This window comes from Bactrocera dorsalis, chromosome 2 (genome assembly GCF_023373825.1).
Source record: "Bactrocera dorsalis isolate Fly_Bdor chromosome 2, ASM2337382v1, whole genome shotgun sequence".
Taxonomy (NCBI): Eukaryota; Metazoa; Arthropoda; class Insecta; order Diptera; family Tephritidae; genus Bactrocera; species Bactrocera dorsalis.
The window spans coordinates 78243787-78263369 of NC_064304.1; the positions used below are offsets into that span (position 1 = coordinate 78243787).

Sequence of the window (19583 nt, forward strand, 5' to 3'; positions counted from 1 at the left end):
TGAATTTGATACTCATCGCTACTTTCTGCAGAATGCTGGGTTTCTATTAGTGAATCACTTGAGTCACTCGATTCACCTGAACTAGTTAAATTATTTAATACTTGTCTTGATAATGCGTCAGCAACTACATTTGTTGTTCCTGGTTTATAAATTATTATTTTTCTTATCATTTCTAGGAAAAGATTCAGAATCGCAGAATTGAGTTTATATCATAAACCGGAGGACCCCCTTGCGGTAGTGAATCGCGGTTTTAAAATATTTTATTATTTGGCTGGTCGAGCCTTTATTTAAAATTTTTAAGATTTTATTTAATCTAATATGTATATATTTGATATACTAATACAATGTATCTTGTTGAGATAAGAATTTATCTTGTTTTCTTTATTTTTTTAAACACGGACAGTTATGAGTGGCATGATTATTATTTTTATAATACTCAGAGTAAACATTTGTACTTAATACTAGAGAAATTATTTCCAATACAATTAATGAATATACTCGTAAGAGCTACTTGCAACTATTTTGTTGTTTTTGCATTTGATGCTGCTGTTGAAGATGTTGTTGTTGTTGTTAATGAAGGTACTGCCTTTGAAATTTGTTACTGCTATTTCTGTTGCTGCTTTTACTGCTACTGGTGTTGTTGTTGTTGCTTGTTATATTTCACTATTTGCTGTTGCTGCTTTTGTAGTTTTATTATATAAAGTTTACACTAATCTTAGCGATGTTGAAGTACAAATGTTTCTTTGTCTTTTTGCCTTAGGGTTTGTGTACAAAATTTTTCTTTATGTGTTACTGTTTTTTGTTTGTTTTATACTTTTCTTCAATTCTTACTTTTATTTATTTTGTTTATGTTATTTGCTTTGCTTAAATTTTTCAATTAATAAATTTTATTTTCGTTTATTATTTGGTCCGCGGGGGAATTAGTTGAATCTCCTGGCATGATCGCCAATTCATTATTAAGCCAAGTTCTGGTGGGCAACTGTCTCGTTTTGTCTTCTTAACTACAATATTTTGCTTAAGCCTAGATACAAATATTAGTCTTACATTCTAAGAAGTATATCTACAATCCACTTAGGATAGACCATATGTTACAAGTGGAAAGGTTCATCTTACAATCTATGAATTACAAGTACATCTTGGGACCATTAAGGCGGACCGTATTGGCAAAGTATAGCATCTTTCATTCTAAAAACTACATATCCAATTCACTTAAAACGGACCATATGGGTCGTAAGTGTCATGTTACATATTTATGACAAACTAATAGATAAGATCATATTACATATCACTGGTGGTATTAACTTGCACGGTTTCTTCCGCCCAAATTGACTGACGACCAAAAACTGCTCAGAATCCAACACTCTAACGACGCTTGTGACCGATTATTTGACCAAAAATCACATTTTAACCATTAACCACTCCCCGTATTCACCTAATATGGCATCGTGCGACTTCTTCCTTTTCACAAAAATTCATTTGCCCATGAAAGGAAAGCGTTATGCAGACGGCTTGCACCGACATACTGGCGACCATACCGGCCAACGACCTAAAATATGCGTTGGACATGTTTTTGGACCATGCAAAAAGCTGTATTGAAGTAGAAAGAGACTATTTTGAATAAAATAAATTGATTTTACCGAAACCCCCATTTTTTCTGTTTTTTTAAGTCATCTTTACTTTGGAACGCACCTTGTATTTCCATTCATTTTCTTATAAATACTTTAAATCACGCTTCTGGGTTAAATAATAGTATGGATAATAGTACTATATATGTACATATACTGTGCAGAACACGAATGCTAGCACAAAATAGAATCGACGATAAATTGTCAGACTTAACTCGACAGAAGTTGCCAGAATGTTCGAGTGCCGATGTTTTGATTAGAAGGGGATAGCAGGACGGCGACCATGACTTCCCTATTAGGCGGAATTTCTCCTCATAAGATAAAATTGTAGAGGTTACAGCCGAATTCTCCAAACTCACAGCTTTATGTAGTGAAAGAATCAATACTGATTTGTTTCTTGCCATGTATAACTTTCCCAAATAAATAAACACAAACTAAAACTATTTTCAAAGAAAACCCCGTTTTTTATATACATACCACTATGGCCCATGGTTGCTCACAAGCAATCCGATCTGTAAATAAAATACAACTTTAGGATGGCCAAAAGGTATGACTCATTCTAATCCACCGAAATATTATTGGCAGCGTGGTAAAAAACGAGTCAAATAGTTAACTTGAAATATGTACGAGTATGTGTAAATTTACATTGTGTTTGCTGCTTTTCTACGGATATAAACTCCTATGAGATTTACACGGTACTTCGTCATTGACGAACCATACCACCACTACTTTTCTCACGCTCATTTATTATTATGTAATTGGCAGGCAGCACTTTCGAAAGCGATGGTGGGGGAAGTATGCCTTCAAACCACATATCGGTTAATTACCCAACAGCGCTACTTTTGCTTCGGGGATGACTACTCAAGCCAGCATACTTGAAAACTCAGACAAAAACCAAAAGTAACATATCAATTGCTAGTTATCTGCATACCGAATCTCATCGTTTGCTTCTGAATGTGAAATACACAACATTTAAGGCTTATACTTATTACAGAGATTTCATAGGAAATATTTGTTGCAGTTACCGATGAAGGTCCAAATTGATTTTTGTTGGTGTGTTTTTGTTTCTTGTGACTGAAATACACATTTAAACATTATTTAATTCGTATTCAGTAATTTTTATACTCTCGCAACAAAGTTGCTCAGGAGAGTATTACAGTTTTGTTCACATAACGGTTGTTTGTAAGTCCTAAAACTAAAAGAGTCGGATATAGGATTATATATACCAAAGTGATCAGGATGACGAGTAGAGTTGAAATCCGGATGTCTGTCTGTCCGTCCGTCCGTCCGTGCAAGCTGTAACTTGAGTAAAAATCGAGATATCATGATGAAACTTGGTACACGTATTTCTTGGTTCCACCAGAAGTTTGAAATCATTTTATTTTTTGTATATGGGGGCTACGGGTAGTAGTATTGATGCGAGTTGAGGAACGTATTCCATATATTAGCATATATTAGCACGTATTCCACATATATTGGCACATTAGAAATGCACTGTCACTACCGCAAACAAACAAGCATCAAACAATCTTCAAACTATCATCTATTAATTAATAATATACTAGTTAGTATAAATAGAAGTAAGGACCTTGTAATAAGTTAGTCTTAAGAGTATTAATAAAGAGTACACATTTCGGGGCACCTCAAAAACATATTCTTTTGACTCATTTTTACTTTTTGTAAAAATTAACTCACGAGTTAAATCCTTTTGGGTATTACTATATATCCTTTCCAGTAAAAAATATTCTATGAATTGCATTGAGAAACGTTGTAGATTTATAGATATGCTATATGCGCTCTAAAGTACCTAGAGGTGCAAAATACTTTATGTTAGGTATATGGGGAGAGAGTGTAGAACCGAAATTTTTGACTCTAGGGTACATTATTTTCAGAAAAGACTCTTTCGAAATTGCAATAATATTTCTGATAGATATCAGGATTACTGATCCTTGGCATTGCGGTGCAAATATTCGGTATTTAGGGGCTTTAACAATTATGATCCGATTATGACAATAAAGGATCAAAATAAAGAATCTCTTTGTGAAAGATTTTAACCCGATATATTCTTTGTTGTTTGATTTATATATAGTGAAATGGAAGAATTATATGGAATTTAAAATTGTGTTATATAGGAGAAGGCGTGTGGGATACCAAAAATATTTGTCTTGAGCGTATTTGATCAATTTAGATTTTTCAGTGTGGGAGGCATGTATATCAATTTATTTAATCAAAACTTTTCAAAATACAGATGCCTCGTTTGGCTGCCAAGAGCTCAGGTTTTCAAGTTGGTTAATATTGACAATTTTTAAGAATCATCAATTTTTTTTTACTAAATTTATTAGTTAATTTACTAAAGTGTTGAAAGCTGAGTTAACTTTCCATATTTTTTGGATATGGAATTATTGTAAATGTATTAGTTTTAATAATATCGGTATATGTAAAATAGGTAATTGGCAATGAGATATTACAAATACTGTGACTACCACTTTTATCTAATATTTATATAATATACCATAACATTACCTTTTTTTTGGGAGTTTAACCTTCACCTTTGCTCAATGTAATTCTTTTACTTCCAGCCGTTGTTTGACAAACTTTTGAGGCTTCGCTCCGAATTATTTCGTATATTCGGTTCTTTTACCAGGAGTTAGAAATTCTTGCTCATTTATTAAATTTCAGTTGGAAAGAGAAAACAAGTAAGGAAGGGCTAAGTTCGGGTGTCACCGAACATTTTATACTCTCGCATGATAAAGTCATAATCGAGATTTCATTATCCGTCATTTACATATTTTTTTTTATTTTGGTTCCTAATGTACGAGTATATATGTATTGTATTATACAGAGAAGGCATCAGATGGAATTCAAAATAGCGTTATATTGGAAGAAGGCGTAATTGTGAACCGATTTCACCCATATTTCGTACATGTCATCAGGGTGATAAGAAAATATTCAGCCCTATTCTGCATTTCGATTACGTTCCCGCTCTACGCTCCGTCTGAATCGAAAGTAGGTATTCTGAGTTACGATTGGATTGAAAGAAGAAGAGGAAGAGCTGTAGCTCTTTCGAAGTCATCTGTTTGCCTTGAAACGTGTGAAAATGAAACATAACAAAGCAAAAATACACAAATTAAGAAGAACAAAGCAATGACCCCAATTATGTTTCCATAGCAAACCGTATTAGAGACAACATATTTTCTGATTTTTAAATTAAAATATTTTATATTCATTTTTTATTTTATTCAAAATATGCTCTACATTACTCTATTAAATAAATACAATTGCATTCAGTGCATTTTACAGCTCCTATATTAAAAAAGTAAATGCTTTTATTTCATTTCACAGCTCGTTATATAAATGAATAATATAAAATAAATAAAAGGCTAACAATTAAAAAATGACTACTTTGAATCCGGCTTATAATTTGGATCTAATCTTAGCATTTGCATTTCTATTTCTACTTTTTCCTTCACCAGCCTAGCAACCTCCTCCCAAAACTCCTGTACTTCTTCCTTCGGTCGCTTTTGGAAGCCCTGCGCAATATCTCTTTTTCGTATTGCTCTGCCGTTGTTACTTTTGACCTGCAAACATATCAAAAAATATCATTTAAGCACAAACAACCAAGGACACCACCATTATGTCTTTTACAACTATAATCATAAAGTTTTACTTACATATTTGAGAAAATTATTTTATCCAAGTGCACGAAAATGAATATATAACGGCTTTCCGCCAACAAAACTTCAACGTACAAAAACGTAATTACGATCGCAATGTAGAATACATAGAATTGGAATTTTCGAAGTTGAATCGAAACGCAGAATACCAAAGTTCTCAATCGGAGAAAATTACGATTCGAGTAGAAATGCAGAATAGGGGTGATTATATACCGAATTTCATTGAAATCGGTCGAGTAGTTCCTGAGGCATGGTTTTTGGTCCAAAAGGGGGCGACGCCACGCCCATTTTCAATTTTTAAAAAAAGCCTAGGTGCAGCTTCCTTCTGCCATTTCTTCCGAAAAATTTAATGTTTCTGACGTTTTTTGTTAGTCGGTTAACGCACTTTTAGTGATTTTCAACATAACCTTTGCATGGGAGATGGGCGTGGTTATTATCAGATTTCTTCCATTTTTGAACTGTATATGGAAATGCCTAAAGGAAACGACTCTATAGAATTTGGTTGACATAGCTATAGTATTTTCCGAGATATGTACAAAAAACTTAGTAGGGGCGGGGCCACGCCCACTTTTTCAAAAAAATTACGTCCAGATATGCCCCTCCCTAATGCGATCCTTTGTGCCAAATTTCACTTTAATATCTTTATTTATGGCTTAGTTATGATACTTTATAGGTTTTCGGTTTTCGCCATTTTGTGGGCATGGCAGTGGACCGATTTTGCCCATCTTCGAACTTAACCTTCTTATGGAGCCAAGAAATACGTTTACCAAGTTTCATCATGATATCTCAATTTTTACTCAAGTTACAGCTTGCATGGACAGACAGACAATTTTTTGAAGATATACAATTATTAAACGGTAAAGCGATTCCAAATATTACAGAGTATAAGGGCAGTATCATATTCAATGGTCAATGATATCATCTAAATCGAAAAAATACAATATACTTTCATCATTGTAAATCGAAATTTCGAAATTACCAGAACGGCAGCCCGCGAACCATTGTTGTGCTAATTTTATAATATAATTTCTTCATTATTTTCACTCATTTTTGAACAGCTGTAACTTTTTTTTCAACTTTCTCGAATTAAATTTTTTTTTGGTTAAATGAAGCTTAAACTCTAGCCTTTCCAACACTATAAGGTATGACACAATGTGGAGATATACGACTGCAACGCCATCTATTGACAAAATACGAAACGACTTTTTCGACTACCCAATAGTAATGGATTAACGTATTTTTTCTTGGTTTGATAAATGCACCAGGTTGACTTAAGGACTGAAAGTAATAAAAATTCTACTAAAATATTTGTCAGCGTAGCCGCATACATACATATGTACGTCTGTATACAGATTTGTATGTGTATTATTTATTTGCTGCAGTTCTACAGTTACCTAAAACGAATGTGTATTTTGTTTTTTGGTTCAAATGTAAATTTAGTTTTTTCTGAAATTGATTTATTTATCGTTTGAGGTAAAGCAAAGCAATGTTTAATAGCGCTATGAGTGTTGTGCAAAACTGCAGACCTAGTTTTGGTTGGTTCATTGCGATTGTAACACCGATTGCTTGTATATCGAGGTTAACTTTTTGAATTGTGTCATTTTTTGAACTAATGTAGAGGTTGTTGAGCACATTTTTCTGCATAGGCTATGTGTACACATACTATATATTTATATTTATATATGCACACATATGTACACACATAGAGACCTGTTGACAACCACTTACCTTGCAGACATGCGCACGAAAGTACTCAAATGTTCACTTACCTACATCTACAGCCATAACAATTTTAAAGCAATAAAATATTAATTGCTGCTCCGGTTTGCAAAAGCACAATATTAATAAACCAAATATCTTAACTCAAACTCATTACATAAAAATGAAAGGAAAAGTCATTAAGTTAAATTTCGAATTAATTTTCTGTCAAACGTACCTACATAAGTATGTACGCGTATGTCAACACATTTGCATACTTCTGCGTTTTTACACTTTTATAAAGTAAACTGAGTTGAAAACAATTTTGACAAGACTTAAAGTGGAAGACGTCGAGATACATGTGGAAGACGTCGAAGAAATAGTTCAAGGAACAGCAGTTAGTCTTCCCAATGATAAGCTCAAGAGATTAGCTGAGCACGAAGAAAACAAAAATGAAAAATTCCTTTGAGCTGTAAAAGTATCCGATAGTTGAAATCGGTTGGTCGGGTAGTGATTTCATTAAAAGGTGGGCGGTGCTAGGCCTATCATAAAATTTTTACCGGCTCCCTTTTCATACGATCTCGGAGGTAAAATTTAAGTTTTGAACAGCACCGTTATATGGGTAGTGAGTGGGATTATCTTTCGATTTCATCAAATGTTACACTGTCGGGAAGAGTTCTTACAATATTTACGCTCAGTAAATTTGGTTTTTGTAGTTTACGGGGTCATGCCCACTTTTTTAAAAATTTTGTCCACATGTGCCTCTTCCTACTGGCGCTAATTAAAAAATCATGCAAATAGTCAAATATTAAAATTATTCGAACTATTCGAATTCGAATAATTTTAAAATAAAAAAAAATATTCGAATAGTTCGAGTAATTCGAATAATGCGAATATTCGGGTCGAATCTCGAATCGAATAATTCGGTTCGATTCGCGTCGAATAATACGAAATTTCGAATATTCGCATGCCCCTAATGTTAAGTCTGAAGTCTATGCGGATAATCTCGCTTCGATTCAGGCCTTGGAACATCACGCGTATCATTCGCCAGTTATTGCAGCGTAGCTGCGGCCAACATTTGAAAGAGATAATCTTCAAAAAATAAATGCCAAAGAATGTTTTTCGAATTATAATAAGCAATCTCCACTAAATTTGAAGTTGGGTTTTTTCTTTAAAAAATTAGGAAACCTCGAAATGGATCACCGTAATGTGCATGTTTTATTAAGATATCTTAAGTTTAGCTAAAGTTTCATCCTGCTCGGACGGACAATAAAACCGCAATGCAACTCGACTAGTCATCCTGATAATTTATATGTTTATAGCATAACTTAATATCTATCTCAATTAATTTTAGGTGAGACAAACAACCATTAGGTGAGCAAAAATTGTATACACTGTAACAATATGTTGCAGGAATATACATATGTAGAAATAAGAAAATGAATGCAACGAAAAAAATTACTAATATAATGAATTATGAAGCAAAATTTTTCATTTCACTAAATTAAATATATATGCAGGTTTCTTATTTGAAACTAATTTAAGTTACATACCTCAGTAAAATTGATATTTGTGCAAACATTTTTACTGATGGTATATTTTTTTCTATCTCCGCTATTATTGTTTTAACTATGCACGTTTTTTCGCTTATTCTTTGTGATGCTTTTCCATATATTTACTTCTTATCTGCTTTCAATCAATAGTCTCATTAGTGTTTTAAAGTAAACAAAATCACAGGTTTAATAGAAAGTTGATATTTGTGCAAAATTCATCATTTTGGTTTTGAGTGTGATACGCGTGATCTCTCCGCAATCATTGATTTAGTCAATAACACATGGATTTTTTAATTCAATTAAATTAATTTTGCTGCAATTCGCTGACTATATTTTTAGAATTTTAATATTTTTCACGAAAATGCCTCTTTCTGCCGAATTAAGTACAATTGGTCAAACCACGTCAAGTGGGCCATGAAAATTTCGCAAAATCACCGATTTTGAAAATTAGCAGTTCATTAGGAAGGGGACTAGACGCATACCCCGTGATATAAATATTTCGTCAAAAATCTTTTTTTGTTAAAATTACGCACGATAAAATTGTAAAATTATTTTCTCATAAGCTACTGGAAATAAATCGATGAAATTTTGTGAAGTCGAAGAAAATTGTTGAATGAATTGAAGATGTTTTTTCACGATCCCTTTGTTTAAATAATAATATTTTACATAATTTTTTGTTAAACAATTGAAAATTTTCGCATTTTTCGAAAAATATAAGTTTTGAGAAAATGATTTTAAAAAAGTGACCTTCAGTGATGAGAAAAAGTTTAATTTGGATTGACCAGATGGAAATCAGAAATATTGGCGGGATCCAAGGCATCTCCGACAGACTTGCTATAAGCGTAACCATGGTGGTGGCTCTCTCATGGTAAAGGAAACATTTTGCTAACTGGGCGGATTGATTCACAAATGTAAAAAATTTTAAAATTAATTTTGTATTAATAAAATAATTCAAATTGCTGTAAATATTTATTTTATTAAATATCATTATTAATCACCTAAAGATGAAATCAAAGTTCGCAAAAAAAATTTATTTAATCTTCTTTATTAGAATCGGTCTGTAACTGACGACGTAGAGATAACGGTTGCCATTGACGGTTACTTTCTCATCGGCATCATTTTTGAAGAAATATAGACCGATGATTCCACCAACCCACAAACCACACCAAACCGTTTTTTTTGTGGATGAAATGGCAGCTCTTGAATCTCTTCAGGTTGCTTCATATTTTGTCTCAAATGCGGCAATTTTGTTTGTTTACATACCCATTAAACCAGAAATGGGTCTCTTCGCTGAAATTTGGCACGAAAACTTCGGATATTCTTGGAGCTTTTCTAGAGTTCATAGACCGAAGCTGTATTTTGTACGCTTTCAATTTAAGATCTCCACGTAAAATGCGCTAAATCGTTTCGCCGAATCGACTCTTCACGATCTTCGTTTACACTCTCAGCTACGGCAGCTATGTATATTTTCTTCACTGCGTGCTGGACGTGGTTTATTCGGTCGATCATTATTTAATAACGAATGCTGGGTCTCAAGATGAGTGATGGTGGTGCGAATACTACGCTCAGTAGTACAAAACGTCAATTTTCGTAAAAAAGTTGAACGATTTTCACTCTTGAGTCTTTCCATGATGAAATACCAAACAGTACTGAATAAGAATCCCTGATCTGTCAAAAAAAGGCTATTGAAAAAGTGATTATACTTGGATCACGCGTACTTATAGAAATAAAGAGCAGAATTTGATTTCACTCAAACTGATACATGCGTTTCATTGGAGTGGCGGATGTGGGCTCCATATATTTTTAATCCTTCCCTAGTGAGGGAAACTAATTGGCGCCCAAAGTGGGGCCACGCTAATGTGATAACGCGGTCTTGCGACCGAACCCGGAACAACAAAAAATTATAATAAAAAATGCGGAATAATCGCAAAAACTTACAAATGGGCAAATTTAAAATAAAACAAATATGACTTTTAAGTGCTAAGTGCAAAATATACACATTAAAAACGTTAGAAAGCATTAAAAGAAAATCTACTTCAAAAACAACTATGTTTACAAGGGAGGAGAAGTAAAACCGCTAGCATCAATAAAGAAGATGGAAACAAGGTATTCCGGAATATGAAGCCAAATACCTACTGGAGGAAAACTAAAACCCCTAGCATTAGTAAAAAATATGGAGACCAAAAAATGAGGCCAAACACCCCCAGGAGCGGTTCGCGATAGCAGCAGCAGATATTTACAAGTTATTTCATTTAACATTTTTTTTTATTCTGATTATCATAAATGCCCATCTATTAAATACAATTTAAGATATTACTATTTTGCTACTATTATAAGGGCGCGCATAATATTAGGAAGTGCCCAAAAATTAAAAAAAAAAACAACAAAATAACAAAAAAATAAACTAGATTATTTAGATATATAAATAATCGTGTTATTAAAAATATATGTATGTAATATGTCCGAGACATTATCAAAACTTTGGGGAAAAACGAAAACCCTTACGAAAATATTTTAATAAATCTAAAAAAGATAAAATCAAATATACATATACTTATTGAGGGCGTATTCTAATACATATACATACATATATGAAAAAATAAAGTAGCACGGTTGAACGGTGGTGCGATAATAGGGATACAATACAACTGTGGAAAGAAAAGAGGCCAAAAGTGCTATATATTACAAATACAATACTAAAACATACATAAGTAAAGGCTCGACCAGCCATATACAATAAAAACACGTATTGAAACCGCGATTGACCACCGCAAGGGGGATCCTTCGGTTTACTTATAATAAAAGCTTAATTCTGCGATTCTGAACTCCAGACCCTCCAGAATAGAAGAGCTTCCTTTTTCAAGAAAGGAAAAGGTTGTGGTGGAAAAAACACCTTATTGGAAAAAAGAGCAGAAACACGATTTAAAAAAATAGAACAAACGGTGACGTTTTGGCAGCAGACTTAATAACTCGTCTTATCACAGATAATAATACAGTTTTACATAAGGAAATAATAATTACGCTCACAATATAATGTAATGAATACTAGTAGTTCTACCGACTAGACAGACAATAGACGCCAATATAGTATAGTATGCCAAGAATCATTATACGTTATTAAATCCATCCCTGAATTTCCTGGTAGGATGAATTCATTTGTTAGTTGGAGGAAGGCAGCCCATAACGCTGTGAACACATACGTGAACGGAAGCAGAAAATACTTTACTGACCTCGCAATTCTTAGAAATAAAATAACCTATGATGCGAACGCTGCATCAACAAACCATGGAAAACCATGGCTCTTAATTTCGATGCAATTTTATTTTGCTTGGATTTTTATTACGCAGACAAACATCCTACCTACATAATTCAACAGGAACTACATCTTAGTAAATAAACAAGTAAGGAGGGGCTAAGTTCGGGTGCAACCCAACATTTTATACTCTTGTAACTTGCAAGAATCAAAACCAGGGAAATACTTAAAATACTTAAAAGTATAATACCATGTTCAGACCGAAAATTTAAAGGGATTAGATTACATTTAATTACATTCACTAATCAGCCCGTTCTCCCTGCCGTTAGGAATATCAAAAAAGCAGCTGTTATTGTCATTCAAGAACTCACATCGCTTAATGTTTATCAAGAGAAGCGATTGTCATATAGTATTTTGAAATAAAAGACGTCTTTTTTTAAATATTTACCATATAATAGATATAATGGATGCATGTTTTCATTTGTTAAGTCGATTTTCAGGTGAAATTAGATTCAGTGCTTTAAAAAAAATTGTTTCTTCACATTTTTTCCTTTATAGTGTCTACTAGGGTGGGTCGATTCCGGACTTTTTTCGATTCGGGATTTCTAATAGTGTGGAAAAGTTGCCTTAGTACTTCCTGATTCCAATGCAACTTTTTGTTTTGAGATCGGATTGCATCTTCAACCCCAACTCCGGCCTTGAAATTTCGGAAATTCGCCTAAAATCGTGAAATTGTCTACCTAGCGCCTTAAATACGCATCTCATGGCAAAATGTATAAAACAAAAGTTATTTGTCACGCCATTTGCTACCGAAATGGTATATGTGATCATGGCCGTAGGACGAACCGTTCCGAGATACGAGCAAAAATGCGGTGCGCCACAGCGCAAGATGAAAATCGGCTTGCGGCCACACTTCTTGACGTTGATTTCGCCGAGTGCTATCACTCACATTCATTCAAATACGCCAAAGAACACGTTCGGACTGGTCTCCACATAAATATTTTTTCATCGAGTTCCTTCACTCTTGTCGTTGATTTCGCCGAGTGCTATCACTTATATTCTCTCAACAGAACGCAGAACTCAAAATGTCTGTATCTAAATTTAAACTTAGACAGAAATGTCCTGTGTTTGGCATATATCCGTACAATCTCTCTGAGTCCCAGTTACCTACTTACCAGGATGTTCTTTTGTCTTATCAGTTTGAAAGATTTCGTATAGGGCGACTCCGAGGCGACAACTATGAACCTAGGAGTAAAGAGGTTACAGAAATAGTTGCAAAAAAGGTTGAAAATACTTTCAAAAAGTCATCTATTCCGATAGTTTCACACACCAGAGTTGTACAAATGCTCACCACATACCATAAGCAATTTCTGACTCTTAAACAAATGTTTTTGAGGAACCCAATAGGTTTGAGCTCTTAAAGAGACGAATTTGTCTCTTCTGCCGGAAAATTATTTGACATCGCTGCTTGTAAATGCATTTATTTTTCTTCTTGCACTTGTCCAAAGGAAAGGAAAGTTCCTATCAATGAACAACCATTTCTCTTGGATCAGAGAATCAGAAGAATTGGTCGCATTGGAAGTGTTGATCTACCTGAAACAAAAAAGATTACGAAGAAAAATGAACGTAAAGAAAAGCTTTCAAAACGTCATTCAACATCAACACTTACCAGAAAAGTATCAGCTAGAACACGTGACCATTCAGATCAGCCAGACTCTCATACAGACGACAACAATGTATGTAGGTGCGTCGCACATGGATTCTTCCAAAAACGATGCTAATGATGAATTTTCTCTTCCATCCTCTAAAACCAAACAAAACACACTAGTATTAGAACACACTGCTTTAGCTGCCCAAAGATTTGGAGTAAGTGATAGAGCAGCTGCCTTGATTGTTTCATCTGCTTTTCTGGATGCCAAAAAAGCAGGTTTGATACCAGAGGATGAGGCTAGCTTTGTCACTGACAAATGCAAGATTAGTCTGGCAAAAAAAAGTGTTGGAGTTAAGTTCCAAAACACTGAAAGTATTGACTCTGTATATGGGCTGTATTTTGACGGCCGCAAAGACAATACACTTACACAAGTCAGCGAAGATGAAAAGTACTACCGTGACACTGTCAAAGAGGAACATATTTCTCTTATAGCGGAACCTGGTTGTCGTTACTTTGGCCACGTCACCTCTCCTTCCGGGTCAGCTGAGGTTGAGACGCAAGTTTTATGGCAACATTTAGAAGACAATTCAGTTGATGTGGAACATCTAGAAGTTGTCGGTGCTGATGGCACCAAAACGAACACAGGTTGGAAAGGTGGAATCATTCGGAAACTAGAAGAAAGAATAGGTAGGCCATTACAGTGGGTTGTTTGTCATCTACATTTCAACGAACTTCCATTTCGTGCTCTTTTCGAACACATAAATGGTGTCTCAAAGAGTCCAAATACATTCTCTGGCAACATAGGTAAACTCCCTGATTGTGAGAAGTTGCCTGTTGTCAAATTTGAAAGTTTTCTATCCTGCCAATTACCTTCTGAGGTTATTAATCCGACCCAACTTAGCACAGACCAAGCTTATGTATCTCTATAAAATATCAGAAGTTGTTATTTCCGGTCAATGTTCCTCAGATTTAGCTCGATGCATCCAGGTAACATGTGCAAATCTCGCGGGCTCACCTGTGCAAATAAAATTCTGAGATTATACATTTCTACTGACAAACCAACAAAGGAAATAAAGATTTTGGTCAAGTACATACTTACAGTTTACTTGCCTTTGTGGTTCTCAATAAGATTCAACAGTTCAATCAAAGATGGCTCGCGCCATCTCTATGCTGCAATTCAAAGGTCGAGATACCTACCTGCTAAACTGCGCAAGGTTGTCGATTCATCCATTCAACAGAATGCTTTCTTTGCTCTTCCAGAAAACATTCTCCTTAGTATGATGACCGACGAACGGATAGAAGTCAGAAAGTTGACCCTTGACCGTCTTCTGGCAGCCAGAGAAGCAGAGTCTGACACTGTAAATGGAAGGGTTAGATGTAATAAAGTGCCAAAGCTGAATTTCAAAGCTAATAATTATTACGATATGATTAACTGGAAGACTATTACCTTGACTGTTCCACCAGTTCTTTGTTCAGTTTCTAACGAAGAACTTATAAAAGGGCTGTCGGGAGACACTGCAGGAGTATGGAAATTTAGTGAATTCCCCTATCACACAGTGGCAGTCGAGAGAACCGTCAAACTGATGACAGAGGCGTCTTCTAAAGTTATTGGCCCCCAATCTCGTTATCGTTTTATACGCTCTACACTGAAATCTAGGCAACAAGTGCCAAAGTTTAGTACAAAATCTGATTTTATCAATAAATTTGACACAGATTCAGACTAAAACAAGCCTGACATATGGTTGGTTGGTTGGGTTGGGCTTGGGAGGAACTCGAAGAGCAGCCACCTAAACGCGGTGGGTTCTGGGTGACCAATACAGGTTAGCTGAGAGCTGCAACAATTTTCACCTTGCGCTGTGGCGCGCCGCGTTTTCGCTCGTATCTTGGGAACGGTTCGTCCTACGGCCATGATCACATATACCATTTCGGTAGCAAATGACGTGACAAATAACTTTTGTTTTATACATTTTGCCATGAGATGCGCATTTCAGGCGCTAGGTAGACAATTTCACGATTTTAGGCGAATTTCCGAAATTTCAAGGCCGGAGTTGGGGTTGAAGATGCAATCCGATCTCAAAACAAAAAGTTGCATTGGAATTAGGAATACTAAGGCAACTTTTCCACACTATTAGAAATACCGAATCGAAAAAAGTCCGGAATCGACCCACCCTAGTGTCTACATCAGCTGTGATAATGTAACAGATTTCCAATGCTGACTAGTAGATGGCGCAAAATCAGAGTCGCACAGAGAGATTTAGCGTGGATCAGTTTAAAATCATTTCAATGAAGTGATTTGGAACTGTCATTTTTGTATGGCGAAATCTTGATAAATTTATAAGATTAGGGGGATAAACCACTCAACAACCGAAATCGTGTGATTAAGTGTCGGTCTGAACATGGTATAAGATTAGTGGGATAAATTACTCAAATAGTAGTAAATACAAGAAACAGAAACACCTGTAAACCAATTTAAGCAGCAAATAATAACAGTTTTACGATCGATGTGTTGGTCGAAATCTTTGGAAATAAAACACACTTAACAGAATGTGATACAGTGGAGAATTTATAAACCATTTTAAAAAAATTAATTAATTAGACCAAATTTGGTAACAGCAATTCATTGAAAGATTTGCTACTGTGGTCAAATAATAGTAAACCTTTTTAATATAAGTTTCGCGCGAAAACTCATTCGTGACAACTATGCAAAATATCCCATCAAAATAATCATTAGTGTGTAGTACTCGTATACATGGTTTGTACGGAAAGTAATAGGACTGAGTCGATTTAAAAAAATGTATTGAACCAATCACTACAATTCTTTAAAAACTTTCAAAATAGGCTCTTTCTGCGTCAATGCAGAGCTGTCAGCGCGATTTCCAAGTATAGGCGTCACGGAAAGAATTCTATGGACTAGCCTTGAGAGCGGAAGTGCATGCTTCTTGGATCCCCTCTGCCGACATGTGCAACTCGGAAGATTGCCTCTATGTTTTGAGATCATACTCAAAGATCCATGATTCGTCACCTGTGATTACGTTATTTAAAAATTGAGGGTCACTTTCAGACATATTCAAATTTTCTGGGCACGCTTCCACTCGCCGCAATTTCTGGTCGTCAGTGAGCACTTTTGGGGCAATCTAAGCGCACACCTTGCGCATGTTCAAAAGCTCCGTGACAATGTCATAAACCACAGATTTTACTTAGTCGGCGGTCACATTGTTGCTATTTATTGGTCTGATTACTTTCAGGATAAGGTAGGTAGGTGGATTCCAAGTGTTTTGTGTCGGATCTGTGCTAGAGCTGGGCATTCGCAGAAAAAGTAGAAAATTGTTTCCTTGTTCCCTGCTACTCCGCAGCCACGGCAGATGTCGTTGTAGGGCATACTCATTTTGGATGCGTGTTCCCCAAATGGCCAGTACCTTGTTGTGGTAGTTGTTACTCTGCAAATACTTTTCTTTGACGTTAGTTCTTTTTCTGTCATATCTTGGCCATAATTGTTTAGTTATGACGCATTTTGTAATGCTTCTACACCTGTTATTTGCAACTTGTTGAAATTGTCTATTGATCTCTCCTTTGATAGATCCTAGCGGGCTTGATATTAGCTCCGCCTCGGATTCGTTGAGGAAAGCCCCTGCCTTTGCCAACTCGTCTGCTTTTTCTTTACCGAAAATGTTCCTGTGGCCGGAACCCCAGATCAAGTTTAGTTGGAGCTTGTCTTTTATTGTGCTTAGTGCTCTCTTGCAGTTGTTAACTATGCTGGAATTTGTCATGGGTGAAGACAAGGCCAGGATTGCCGCCTGGCTATCCGTAAATATAGTTGCTTTATTTATATTCCCGCGGTTTTCTAATAGAGCTTCGCAGGCTTTTTCTATGCCTTGTATTTCTGCTTGGAAGATGTTAGCCGAGTTCGGTAGACGTGTAGAGAGAGATATGCCAAGATCAGCGGAGAATACCCCCGTGTCTACTCCGCAGTCCATTTTGGACTCGTCGGTATAGACTGAGATGGTATCCTCCTCTTCTATTGAACCTCTTCCCCATTCTCGTCTAGTTGGTATCCTCACCTGGAAGTGTCTATTGAAGTCCAGCTTTGGGAGAATGTAGTCTGATTTATTAATGGTGAGCTTGTTTAGAATTACACTGTGTCCGTAGTTCTGCTGATTCCAACCTCCCAATTCTTTTATTCTTATCGCCGCAAAAGCTGCTGTTGATGCATGATCACGTTAGGCGCATCAGTCGGACATGACCTGATTGCACCAGTAACACCCGCACATGCTGCTCTTTATATACCATTTAATTTTTTAATGTTGTATTGCTTGTTGAGCGCTGGCCACCATACCAGAGCTCCATATGTAAGTACAGGTCTTATGACCGCCGTATACATCCACATGACTATACTTGGTTTGAGGCCCCAATTCTTGTTGACGATTCTCTTACAAGTATAGTAGGCCATGTATGCTTTGTTTATTCTTTTTTCTTTCAGGATAAACTCGGAAGATATGTCTATAGTACAAAAAGTGCATTCGGCGATTTTTACGATGTGAGCATTTATTCAACTAAGAATTTCCGTTAATTGTGGTGTGCAAGAATCAAAACCAGGGAAATACTTTAAGGTGTAAAACCAATCATACAAGGTGTGTTCCCAAGTAAACAGGACTTAAAAAAAACGTAACAAATGGTTTTTTCGGCAAAAAGCATAACGCTTTCCTTTCATGGGCAAATGCATTTTTCCGAAATGGAAGAAGTCGCACGGTGTCATATCAGGTGAATACGGGGAGTGGTTAATGGTTAGAATGTGATTTTTGGTTAATTAGTCAATTTGTGCGGAACAAACCGTGCAACACCTTTCGTAAGTCCAAATGTTCGGTCAAAATGCGATAAATCGATGTTTTAAAGATGTTTAATTCCATTTCCATGAATTTCAATGATGATTTCGGCTGATTTTTAATGATTTCACGCACAGTTTCGATGGAATTTCCGGTGATCAAGGATTTTGATTTGTCCACATTTTGATTGTCATTTATGTCCTCACGACCACTTTGAAAACGTTGAAACCAACCGTGCACTCTGCTACGGGATAGGCAATCATTGCCATAAACTTGTATCATCAGTTGAAACGTCTCGGTAAAAGTTTTACCAATTTAACAAAAAAATTTAATGTTAGTACTTTGTTCGAAGCTCATTTTCGCACCGATAACACAAACATACTGACATTTAAAACTCAATAACTTTACTTCAAATCTATGAAACTTTACTGGAAAATCGACAAAGATAGCAGATCTAACGCACCAGTCGACATATAAATGGCGCCACCAGGGGCCGCTAGATTCAAAAAGTCTTGTTTACTTTGGAATGCACCTTGTATGTATGTACATTTCCCTGTTCAAAATGTCTAATATTGAAACACATAGAAGACGAGTCAACAGATATATAACGAATTACTTTAGATAATGAACCAAGCTTTACATCATACCAGTTTATATCATTAATGCATAGACTAAGCATAGACATTTGTTTTTGTGATCCTCCAGACAAATATGTATATAGAAAGAGTTCATTCTACAATTATCGAAATCGCTGGAAGTCTTAAGGAAGAATATAATTTAGTGAGCGTTATAGAAATAATCTTACGAGCCGCTAAGCAATATAATTTAATAATACTTTAAGTTATCAAATTAAAACCAAAAAAAACATTATCAGATACCTTAAAACAAACACAGGAGAACCACAACAAACGTAGAAATGAAGAAGTAAGGAAGAGCTAAGTTCGGGTGCAAACGAACATTTCATACTCTTGCAACTTGCAAAAATTAAAGCCGGGGAAATACTATGAGGTATAAAACCAATCATATAGAGTAAATTCAGCCGGATGTTCGAAAATCCTGATATTAGTAATAATTCGAAAATATTTATAATAAGTATATGGGGGCTAAGAGAATGATTATCCCTTAATTTCAGTTATACATATACATCACACATTGACCCATATTTTCGATCAAAAGTCGACTACAGGTGCCGGGGTCGAAATACTCGGTACCTAGAAACTTGAACACTTTTTATTGAATTTAAAAAATTTTTGGTCGTATGGGGTCACACACTAAAGATATTTTTAATGCAAAGTTTTATCCCGTTATA

General features: G+C 35.4%; 1 protein-coding gene across 4 annotated transcripts in view; it reads left to right on the forward strand.

The window, feature by feature from the left end:
* Positions 1–19583, forward strand: part of LOC105228205 (peroxidase) — a 105282-nt gene that overhangs the window by 40102 nt on the left and 45597 nt on the right. The window lies entirely within an intron of this gene.